This window comes from Caloenas nicobarica, chromosome 21 (assembly GCF_036013445.1).
Source record: "Caloenas nicobarica isolate bCalNic1 chromosome 21, bCalNic1.hap1, whole genome shotgun sequence".
Lineage (NCBI taxonomy): Eukaryota > Metazoa > Chordata > Aves > Columbiformes > Columbidae > Caloenas > Caloenas nicobarica.
The window spans coordinates 7,772,026-7,780,443 of NC_088265.1; positions in this window are offsets into that span (position 1 = coordinate 7,772,026).

Below are 8,418 nucleotides of genomic sequence, written 5' to 3' on the forward strand. Positions count from 1 at the left end.
GGTGCCCATTATTCTCATAGAACTTCCAGGGTAGCTCAGGAAATCCCAGGACTAGCTTTTGTTCATATTTTTGTTATGTCCTTTTTTTTTTTGTGGTAGGAGCTTTTTTTGGTTGTTTGTTTATTAATAACCATTACTTTAGTCTTGGCTTCCTAACTGCTTTTTTGTGATGCAAAGACCTCATGTTCTTATGGATCCAGGCTCCCTGTTAAGAGAAATGGAATGAAGAAACCAGCAGAAAATTATTTGTCTCAGCTCCCATCCATTCGCTTGTCTTTTGGACCAGCATACATAAGGATGTTCAGGAGCCAAGAGACCAGATACCACATTGACAAGCAGCCCTGGTGGCCTTGGGGCTGCCCCTCAATGCCTTGTCTGCCTCTCTGCTACCTGTGAGTCAGGGCTGCTGCTTCCCTGGAGCCTATATCCATGGGCAGGAAAAGTGCTGGTGATTAACCAAAACATACTGGAGAGTATGGGACCTTGGCATGACAGAGATGGTATAGAATAAGGGGTAGGCAATGTCCTGGTTTTGGCTGGGATTTTCTTCCAAGTAGCTGGGAGAATGCTGTGTATTGGATTTAGTATGAGAAGAATGTTGATAACACATGGGTCTTTTGGTTGTTGCTAAGCCATGGTTATACCAAGTCAAGGACTTTTCAATGAGGAGGCTGGAGTTGCACAAGAAGCTGGGAGGGGGCACAGCCAGGACAGCTGGCCCAAACTGACCAAAGGGATATTCCATACCACATGATGTCATGCCTGGTATATAAACTAGAGAAAGGTTAGCTGGGGGACCGCTGCTTGTGATCTAGCTGGGTATCACTCGATGGGTGGTGAGCAATTGCATTGTGCATGACTTGGTTTATATCTCCTATTATTATTATTATTATTACTATTATTACAGTTACTACTATTATCATTATTATTATCATTACTATCATTACTATTATTATTGATTTCACCTTCTGTCTTATTAAACTGTCTTCATTTTAATCCAAGATGTTTACTTTTTTTTTTTCTGATTATCTCCCCCATCTCACTGGGGTGAGGGTAGTTAGAGAAGGGCTGTATGTGATGCTTAGCTGCCTGCTGGGTTAAACCAAAACAGTCCTCATAAAAGGAGTGATCATTCAAGGTCTCTCAAAGGAAAAGGTGAACCTGAGGAGGCCATAGGGTAACAAGGGCCCTTCAATGCCACAACAGGCTGTGATGAGCCAGGATGCAAAAAGATGCAAGACTGGAGAGTGGTTCAGGACACCTTCTTGGAAAGTCCACAGGCTGGCTCTAGTGCAGCCCTCCCCTGCCCCTTGTGCCATTGGAAAACACCCCATGGTCCTGCCCATACTTATGTGTATCCGACTTCAGAATAGTGCAGTTACTAGGAAGAACTTAGCTGAAAGAAAAATTCACTAAAAGAGAAACTGGTCTTGTTTTTAACAAAACCAGGACAACCACCTATTAAGAGCACATGACCAGGCCATTACAAAATACCAGAATTCTAGCAGATGAGGTAAAAAAGCAGCTTGGTTGAGCAGGGATCTTCTTCTTGAAATACAGCAAAAAAAGAAATTACATGGTCAGTGGAAACAAGGCCATGGGAGGACTACAGAGATGCTGCTCGCCATTGTGGGAAGAAATTCACACTGCCAAAGCTCAGTTAGAAATGAAGGTAACCAGTACTGTGAAGGACAATAGAAAAGGCTTTTAAAAATATATTAATGGCAAAAGGCAAATTAAAAATAACATTGACCCATTAATTGATGAGCATGGTCACCTTATTTACAGGGATATAGACAAAGCTGAGCTATTTAATGCTTTTTTCACCTCAGTCTTCAACACCAATGATGGATTCGGAGGCCCCCATAACCCTGGGCTATAAAACCATGGCTACGAGAATTATATACTCCCAATCAATCTGGAACATGTACAGGATTTGCTACTCCAGCTAGAACCCTACAAGTCGATAGGGCCAGATGGGATTCATCCAAGGGTGCTTAAAGAGCTGGCTGATGTCATTGGGAGACCTCTCTCCATGATTTTGCAGTGCTCTTGGGAATCTTGAGAGGTCCTGGATTACTGGAAGCTGGCAAACGTTGTCCCAATCTACAAGAAATGCAACAGGGATGACCCTGGAAACTACAGGCCTGTCAGCCTCAGTTCCGTTCCTGGCAAAATCATGGAGAAGATCATTGTGGGAGTTATTGAAAAACACCTGAACACCAACACAATCATTGGTCCCAGCCAGCATGGGTTCATGAGGGGAAAGTCTTGCCTGAACTGAATTCATTCTACAACAAGGTTACCCAGCTAGTTGATTTTTTTTTTCAGTAAAGCCTTTGATACTGTCTCTCACAGGATCCTCCTGGACAAGATGTCCAGCACACAGCTGGGTAAACACACAATGCAGTGGGTGACCAATTGGCTGATGGGCCGGGCTCAAAGGGCTCTAGTAAGTGGGGTTATGTCAGGCTGGCAACCAGTCACTAGCAGGGTTCTGCAGGGATCCATCTTAGGGCCAGTGCTATGTAATGTCTTTATAAATGACTTAGACTCAGGACTGGAGGGATTGCTTAGTCAGTTTGCTGACAACACAAAATTGGGGGCAGCTGTTGACATTCTCGAGGGCAGAGAGGCCCTGCAGGTGGATTTGGACAAATTGGAGAACTGGGCAATCACCAACCACATGAAGTTCAACAAGAGCAAGATTTTGCATCTGGGACACGGCAACCCTGGCTGTACATACAGACTAGAGGACGAGATGCAGGAGAGTAGCTCTGCAGAGAAGGATCTGGGGGTTCTGTTTGATGGCAAGTTGAACATGAGCCAACAGTGTCTCTGGCAGCCAAGAGGGACCTATGTCCTGGGTGCATCAAGCACAGCATCATCAGCCAGGCAAGTGAGCTGATTGTCCCACTCTGCTCTGCACTGCTGCAGCCTCACCTGGAGTACTGTGTGCAGTTCTGGGTGCCACACTATAAAAAAAGATAGTAAGCTACTAGAGAGTGTCCAGAAGAGGGCTACAAAGTTGGTGAAGGGTTTGGAGGGGAGCAGCTAAAGTCACTCGGTTTGTTCAGCATGAAGTAGAGGAGTTTGAGACCTCATCATGGTCTGCAGCTTCCTCCCAAGGGGAGGAGGAAGGTCAGGCACTGAACTCTTTAGTGACCAATGACAGAACCCGAGGGAACAGCAGGATGATGTGCCAGGGGAGGTTTAGGCTACACATTAGGAAAAGGTTCTTCACCCAGAGGTTCTGGACACTGGAACAGTCTCCCTAGGGAGGTGTCATGGCCCCAAGCCTGACAGTGTTCAAGAAGAGACTGGACAATGTCCTCAGACACATGGTGTGAGCTGTGGGGTTGTCATATGCAGGGACAGGAGTTGGACTCAATGACCCTTCTGGGTCCCTTCCAACTGAGGACATCCTATGATTCTAGGTATGTCAACCAGAAAAGGAAAGTCAAAGGAAGTGTAACTGCCCCCTGATGAGCAAGACAGGCAAACTGATAACAACATACGAAGAGAAGGCTGAGGTACTCAAGTTCTTTTTTGCCTCGTTCTTCACTGGCAAGCTGTTTTCTCATACTTCTCGCGTGGATGAATTGCAAGATATCCCTGCACTGGGCACTGCTGAGGCTGCGCCTTGAATCCTGGGGTCAGTTTGGGGCCCCTCACAGGAAGAAAGACCTTGAGGTGCTGGAGCAAGGTCAGAAAAGGGCAACGGAGCGTGGTGAAGGGGCTGGAGCACAAATTTGATGGGGAGTGGCTGAGGGACCTCGGGCTGTTTAGCCTCGAGAAAAGGATGCTGAAGAGAGGCCTTTTCTCTCTCTACAACTACCTGAAAAGAGGTTGTAGTGAGGTGGGTATTGGTCTCTTTTCCCAAGTAACAAGTGATAAGACAAGAGAAAATAGTCTCAATGTGCACCAGGGGAGGTTTAGATTGCATATTTCAAAAAAAAATTGTGACAGAAAGCGTTGTTAAGCACTGGAACAGGCTGGCCAGTTAAGTGGTTGAGTCACCATCCCTAGAGGTGTTGAAAAGATGCGTAGATGAGGCTCTTACGGACATGGTTTAGTGCCAGAGTTAGGTTAATGGTTGGGCTTGATTATTGTGAGAGTATTTTCCAATAAAAACAATTCTATGATTCTACAGGAACTAGTGGATCAACATCCATCCCACTGTAAGTGAAGATCGTGTTTGTGAACACTTGAGGAACTTGAACATAAATAAGTCTGTGGGACCTGATGAGATGCATCCCAGAGTCCTGACAGAATTGGCTGATATAGTTGCCAAACCACTCTTCATGATATTTGAGAAGTCATGGCATTCAAGTGAAGTCCCTGGTGACTGAAAAAAGGGAATCATTGCACCCATTTTTATAGAGTAGAAAGAAGGACCCCGGGAACTACCGACCTATCAGCCTCACCCCATGCCTTGGAAGATCATGGAACAGGTCCTCCTAGAAGCTATGCTAAGGCACATGGAGGACAGGAAGGTGATTCAAGACAGTCAGCATGGCTTCACCAAGGGCAAGTCCTGCTTGACCAACCTAGTGGCCTTCTCCAAAGGATTAACTACATCAGTGGACAAAGGAAGGGCTAGGGGTGTCATCTGTCTGGGCATCTGTACAGCCTTTGACATGGTCCCCCGCGTACTGGGTTAAACCAAAGCAATCCTCCTAAAATGAGTGACCATCCATGGTGGAGTCTCCCAGAAGAAAAGGTGAATCTGAGGAGCCCACAGGATAACAAGGGCTCAGCAATGAAAGGAGAGGCTCTGAGGACAGAGCAGGTGAAGGGAGATAAGACTGGAGAGTGTTTCAGGACACCATCTGGGAAAGCTCACAGGCTGGATCTAGGGCAGCCCTCCTCTCTCCTTTGTGCCATTAGTGACACCCCATGGTCCTGCCCAGTCCTTGGCTACTGACCCAGCTGGGAAAATGGAAAGGGGCTCAGCCGCAGTGATCTTCATCCAACTGGGTCTGCTACCCACCCTGACCAGCATGGCCAATGAAGTCACCTCATGGCCCCAGGCCACCAAAACCCCCTTCCTCTGCAGAGCAGCAGCACCAGCTCAGGGCCCTGTGGGGACCATGGGGAGGGAACTGGGACCAGCCAGGCCAGCCTGGACATACTCATCTGGGGAAAGGGTTGTCCCTGGAGAAAAGCAAGGGAGCATTTCTGTGCCTGCAGGGAGGAATCCAGGAGAAGGAGAAAACTCTTTCTGCAGAAACTCATTTGGGGCAGGCTGCTCTGTTGCTGGACCAGGACTCTTGTTATGGCTTGGGGAGAGGAGTTGGCACTGAGGGATACAGGCTGTCTGTGGTGGGGGGATCCTGGAGTTGACACCAGGAGTCCTATATTTTTACTGGTCTCCATATCCTTGTGCCATGTCCAGCCTCCAGCCCTGGGGCTGTGCGGGAGGCTGAGACCCGTCTCTGCCCCCAGCAGATGCTCTGCCTTTCAGGATGGGGCTGTGGGGTGAATGCCCAGAGCTCTGGCCATCTTCTTCCTCCTGTGGGACTCAGTGCCTGTGTCAGGGAACAGCCAACCTTGCCCGGCCTCTCTTCTTGCCCAGAGCATGACAGAGCCCAGAGCAGGGCTGTCTGCAGACCCTGCATGGGACATGGCTGGGGCTGGGCTGGGACCTCATTGCAGTCTGCACCTTCCTCAAGGGGGCCAGCAGAGGTGAGGGACTGATCTCCTTGCTCTGGTAACAAGAGAAAATAGAACGAATGTGCATCAGCGGAAGTTCAGATTGGAATGTGAAGAACCTGGGAGGGTCGCAAGTCACTGGAACAGAATTCCCAGGGACGTGGTCATGGCGCCAAACCCTGCAGAGATCAAGGAGCATTTGGGCAATGCTCTTTGTCTTATGGTTTCAGTTTAGGTAGTCCTGTGAGGAGCAGAGAGTTGGACTCTATGATCCTTATGGGTCCCTTCTAACTCAAGATATTTTGTGATTCTATGATCTTCAATCTCAAGAACAGTCTATCCCAGACACACTTGTGTGTGTGCATTTGTCAGTTTCTGGGATAACTAAGGAGATGAAGAAATCCAGGGTCAACTTCTGGATAAACTGTAAACCTAAGACATGGTCTGTGAGGGATCTAAACCCAATGGATGTATATTTTCCACTAACACAGCCAGCCATACAAACAGAGAGACATGCTGGGGATGGGGACATGAGGAGCAAGGTTGTCCATACAGTGCTGGACCTCAAGGAGACTACTTTTCCTGGCACACCTCCTTAGGAGACACTCTGAGCCAATACCTATTTGAGAATTATTCTATGTGCTCTTTATGTACCTTCCTCTTTAACTACACTTATCTAATAAAGCATACAAGTCTTGGAGACCAGATGCAAATTATGGAAGTGACATGGCTCTGTCTGTCCTCTCTGATAACTGCCAGTCCCAGGCAAATACCTCAGGTAAACTGGGGCCTCTTGAGGTTTTCACTGGGTGCTTGTAGTCAGACCGTGGAGCTCTGACTGAAAACATGTGAAATGCTCCCAATAATTGAAAAAAAAAAAAAAATCTGAATGTGGGTTAATTATGGGAGAAGAAATATTGACCTTTTCCTGGGCTTACATTACCACAACTCTGTCTATCATGCTGTGTATTTATCTGCCTGATCATCCAGGTTTTTCTACCTGTTCTTCTTCAAGTCACCATGTTTGAACTCAGCTCTTCAGAAGCCTCTATGGACATTTGCACTTTCCGTTGTTGTCCAGAGGTTCTTCCTCCTCTTACTCTTTACCTCCCAGAGCCCGCTCACCCTTCACCCTGCTTTGAGCTTCAGGAGGTAAAGCTGAATTGTCTTGGAGCAGTCTCTCTTATACTACCTGTAGGCAACCTGACGTGCAGAAATCACTTCACAACCTGTGAGGTTATAAAGACGGTATGTTTATTCCGCGCTGGGCACACACAGAGATAATTCCTCCAAGGTGTGGTGCTCTCTAGCAGCTGCGAACCTGGTTAAATGCTGTGAAGTATCACATATTCATGAAAATTCTAGGAACACCTATACATATTCATAACCTGTCCCCAAGAATGTGGTTCTTATTACAATGAGTTCCAGGAAATCATTTCCACAGTCTCCACCTTTGGCCCCTCCTGGTTGCACCTGCACAGTGCCACCTGGTGGTCATGGGCAGGGGTCTTTGGATGAAGGCTACTCAGCTTCCTCACTGTGTCCTTTTTACCTCTGGCCTGGTGTGCTGAGTTGATGGGCACTCAAACTGATGAGCTGGTTAGAACTGGCTTATCTCCTTTCCTGTGCCCAAGATTCTTGTTATCTTGTTCACCCAAGGATGCAGCTTGGTTTTTTATCTTTGCAAGGCCTGTGAAGTCATCAGCAAGCTCCTGTTTCTCATTCAATAAGTTACACAAGGCTCTAAGCTAGGCAATTGCTATGTGGGTTAAGGGTTAGCTCTTTAAGTGTTAGTTAGTTAGTTCCCTGTATCAGACCTCACTGGAAGTTGCTGAAACTAACCATACAGCTGAGAGGCGTATTTTATTGTTCATTAAGTTCTATTGTGTTTTCTAGTTAGGTGTTTGTTGTTGTTGTTGTTTTTCCTCCAATCAAAAACCCCCTCTGTGCCTGTCTGCATCCAGTTCTTGAAGAAAAGCAGGTAAGAATTCCTGCAGGGAAGCTCTAACAATGAGGTGCAAACTTCAGTGGAGAAGCCTGATGTAAATAAAAGTGATGTAACTCCTAGGAGGGCAGTGAGCAGAATAGGGAGGTTGGAGAGGTGAGGAGCAACATTGTCCATCCTGTATCCAGCCTCAAGGGGCTGCCTTTCATACCTGTCCACACCTTCTTAGGAGACACTCTGCATCAGTATCCATGGGAGAATTCTTCTGTCACTTCTTCCAAGTGCTCATTCAAAATGTCCTCTTTACTTACCTCCCTCTCTAATTAGCTCTTCAAGTCTTCAATACTTGAAGAAAATTATGAAAGAGACATGGTTGTGAGGGCTTTTGTCATTTTACTGAGTCCATGGTGTATTTGAGGCTGAGTCCATGAACGTCAGGTACTCAGAAGACACTGAACAAAACTCTCAAGGACCCAAAGGCAAAAGCAAAAACCAAAGTACCTTGAAGCATTAATGGGCCCCACTGAGGTTTGTTACTGACAAAGCCTCCCCAGGGACTCGTTAGAGCAGATAATTGGAGGCTGGGATGACAGGTAGGCCAAGGCCCTGAGCAGGTGGCTCTGATGCTGAGAAAATCCCTTGGTTTGTTTTCTGAAGCAGAAAGGAGAAGCCATGACCTCCAGGCAATGGGAAAGGGGATCCTGTTCCTGTTCCTCACGCACAGCTCAGGGCTGATCAACCTGCAATTCTCCCAATTCTTGTTCCTGCCCTTCTTGAAGATGGCCTTGATGTCTGCCCTTTCCAAGGACCCCAGAACC